Raw genomic sequence first — 4,193 nt, forward strand, 5'->3', positions numbered from 1 at the left:
AGTTATGGTGAAAGCAAAGATTCCAGAACTCTATGTTTAACCAAGTTTCATGTATTCCATTGAAGCCATTTCAGAATGACAGGCTGGTCATTAACAGACCGCTTTCTCTAGTTTAATATGTATTTGTTTCATGAGGCCTTGTACATGAATATTACATATGTAAGGCACACTAAAGCCATAGCATCAGTTTTAGATTACGACAAACGTTTTTATTAAGATGGCTTTTAATCTGATGCTTTTTTTTTTTTTAGCACTATGGGTGGTTTATTGTGTTAAGTGCTTGTTATGCAGTTAAATTTGTGTGGAACCATCCCATAAGTAGCCATGTTTGGTGAACAAGGTATAAACTGATAAGCTTTGGTAATAACTTTGATACCTAGCCCCCAGTAATGTTCTGTTTATCCCACCAATCCTGAGAAATGCCATGGCATGTTGCACACCCCAAATGTTTACCGATGTTATGAGAAGTTGTTACCCAGGGATATTAGCTATGTAAGGAATTAATAGTTTTAGGTTATTATGATCTTTTCATTGTATTTAATATGTATTGACGTTCCAGCTTGTTCCTTTGGGAATCCTCAGCTGAGTGAAGCTTTGGTTAGCTGATGTTCCAGGATGACTGTTGGTCCTCATCCTTGACGTTTGTTAAAGCGAAGCTTTGTTTATTAAAGCGAAGCTATTTTTATATTTGTAATTTTATCATTTGATACCTTATTCAACAAATGTACCTTTCATGCTTGTTTTTTTTTTTTAAAACAAAAGAACGACACAATTTAAAGAGCCGTTAAATAAAACACAGACACGACTACTTGGGCCTCATTATAGAGGCCTAAAAATTACGACAAAGCTGTCTGGCATCACAAATATGCAAATACAAGTCTGCAATCTGCAACAGTACATACAAAGTCTAAAGCGTGGCTCATCTGGCACACACTAAATGCACAAATACTCGTATTATAAAATGACAGTATTTACACACACACACCAAGTGACTTAATGCAAATATCAGTACAAGTGATAAAAACATATTGAACAACTTTCTATGGGGTTCCAGTGAACTTTAAAAATATTGTGCAACTTCTCACTGCGGATCCAGTGAATAAATTAAAACTATATCTTTACGTCCATAACATGCTGGGTTTGCAATTAATTTGATCCTTATCTAGGGGGTGGCTCATAACTTAAATGTTCTTAATAAAGGGCTTGATTATCTTCATAGTGCAACATAATGTTCAGAAGACTTGGGGCTCCTTAAGGGTTAGGGCAAGTGATGGTAGGTATGATGGTAGGGACCACACTAGAAACGCATCTTTATTAGGGGTCCCACCCCAGGGGATGTGTTGTGATGACCGGCAGGAACCATGGAATCCTTCCACTGGCGGGACAGCAGTAATGGGACTTTGGAATGCAGAATATCACAGGCACATGTAGGAAGATCTTTGGCTCACAAGGGAGGGACTCATACTCCTAACGGCACACTGAGCTCAGGTCGTACATCTTGGGCTAGGGGAATCATCATGTAAGGATCCACTGTTGTCCTTGGCAGAAAAACACGGAACTGCTTCTACGTGGGTGTTGTCTGAAAAGAATCTAAAAATAACCATTTATAGCCCCGCCCCACCCAGATACAACTACCTAACCACCTACCCCCCACCTATCTACGCACTGACCACATGGGAAACCTAAAGGGATGTCTAGTTATATTCACCCCCTCCCCTTACAGCTAAGGCCATACATAACTAATCTAGATTCTCCCCAAATATACCTAAATCATTACAGATAAAATTAAATACCCATGCCATGCCAGATGTCTGCATATAACGCCTTTAAAATGGAACTTGACTGTTTAAGTCTACAGATGAAGTCGCCTATTCAGTTCAGTGCTTGAAATGGGATGAAATTAGACCTGGAAAATAAAATTAGAGACAACTCAATTCCCCCCCTCCCACCCCAAACCAAGAATGTTTTTTTTTGGACCTATTCTTCCTCCTCCATCACTATTGTACATTCACACTGCCACCTAGTGGCAACATTCATAATAGATCACACTGCAGCTGCGTCACCAGTGACCACTCCCTGCAGCATTTTTATGCCCATACACTGCCACCTAGTGGCAACAGACAATACTGTCATAAAACTGCAGTACTGTCACCAGCGGCCACTCCCTTTACCATTTGTACATCCACACATTGTGTTGCCTAGTGGCAACATTTAGAATTCAGACAGCACTGTCACCAGCAGCCACTCCCTGTACTATTTTGTACATCCACACACTGCGCTATCTAGTGGCAACATTCATATTACAGACAGTACCAGCTTAAGACTGCAGTACCAACAGCAGCGGCCACACCCTGTACCGTTTACCATTGAACCCCCACATACTCTGCCACCTGGTGGCAACATTCATTACGGACCACGCTGTCACAAGACTGCATTAGTCACCACAGGACACCCCCTGAATGATTCAATCTAAAGACACAATCAGAATACACCTGCTTATCACTGCTCCTCAGTTACGGCACGGAACGCACGGCTCCTTGGGATCGCCAGTTCCCTAGGGTGAGCAACATTCAGCAGATCTTGACGGTACCTCGTTCTTGTGAACAGTCCTAGGAATCACAAAATGACCATACATATATGTAACTCCCTACATATAAAATCCATTAACCCCCCCCCTACAAGAGCAGCACACATACCCACATAATGCCACATAGGAACAGATTAAATTACTTATAAAGCAATTTACTTGACCTCCTAAAGATGGGTTCACACGAAGACGCAGTGCGATCCCCAATATAAAACGCAATACCCTCCCGAGACATCCATGGGTGACATTATGTTACCGCCCCCCAAACACAGCACATTTGTGCCCATCAAACCACACGCAGTATAATGCAGGTAGGTGCGACACAATCTGACAAGTTACATTAGTGCTTGCATTATTTTTTCTGTGTTCTGGTAAATCTGATATCCCATTGAAATAAATAGGCTGTTGGGGAATTCATCCATTCTAACATGAACCAGTCTATAATGTTCTACAATATAAGTGACCAGCCCATAATGTTCTACAATATAAGTGACCAGTCTATAATGTTCTACAATATATGTGACCAGTCTATAATGTTCTACAATATAAGTGACCAGTCCTTTAATGTTCTACAATATAAGTGACCAGTCCTTTAATGTTCTACAATATAAGTGACCACTCACATATATTATGGATTACTCTGAGGCTTTCCTCTGTACTCCAACCCAGACCCCATACTCACCACTGACACTCACTATATACATACCATCCATGTCAGCGCAGACCCTCTGTGCCTTTTCTGCTCAGCCGCCGCCGCTTCTCTCTTCTTCTGTTCTTCCTCCTCATCTTCCACCCGAAATACTTTTTACCCGCCCGCTACCGTCTTTTATATAGGCTTCAATGGCGGCGTCCTGTTTTGTATCCTTCCGCCAAACTGACTGGAAAAGTAGTCCCAAACGTAAAGTTTCCACTCCCGCCTCATTGTACTGGGAAGTTATGTCTGCGGTGCTCTCGTTCTACTAAAGTGCTAACAAATTAGTCAATAAATTACACTGCCCCTTATTTAAAATACGACTAAAAAAACTAAGTGGAAGTTTTCAGAGCTCCGAGGACCGTCTTTGTGCGCATGCGCCTCGGCCCCTCCCATTCTAGTGCTCCTCAGTTCTAACTAGTTTAGCGTTCCCGAGTCTGTACACCGTGTGACACGCTAATTCAATATCTTTATTTATCAAACAAACGTTAAAAAAACTATAACGATTTAAAACGAGACGCGCCGCTTCTCCCCTCACATAATCCGGCGGAAGAATACAGCAGTAAACTGCCGGCGGATGGATCACATTTCACACATGCTAGCTTCGGTACAGAAAAAATTGAGCGGATGGATATTTACTGCAGTGAAATGTGCTCCGGTTCAAACTGGTCTGAACTGGTTCTGAGGAGACGCCTGATAAATAATAAGCTGTGTTTTTTTTTTTTTTCTAGAACGTTCAGGAATAAAAAAAATGTTACTTTAGTTTAATAACAGAGCTATAAACTTTTTTTTTTTTTCAGAAGAAATCTAATTATGCTGTAATAGCAAAATATGAACAAATAGGGAAATATTTTATACGATAGATACAAGTACCTCAGTGTATGTATCACAAAGAATAATGTAACCTCAGGAGAA

General features: G+C 40.9%; 1 long non-coding RNA gene across 1 annotated transcript; it reads right to left on the reverse strand.

Moving 5' to 3' along the window:
* Positions 1-493: 493 nt before the first annotated feature.
* On the reverse strand, positions 494-3,402 carry LOC120917356. Its single transcript, XR_005744188.1, has 2 exons — positions 3,294-3,402; positions 494-2,609 (listed from the first exon to the last, which is right to left on the reverse strand). It is a non-coding gene; the product is annotated as an uncharacterized LOC120917356 (long non-coding RNA).
* Positions 3,403-4,193: the final 791 nt, after the last annotated feature.

This window comes from Rana temporaria, chromosome 11 (genome assembly GCF_905171775.1).
Source record: "Rana temporaria chromosome 11, aRanTem1.1, whole genome shotgun sequence".
Classification (NCBI taxonomy): Eukaryota; Metazoa; Chordata; class Amphibia; order Anura; family Ranidae; genus Rana; species Rana temporaria.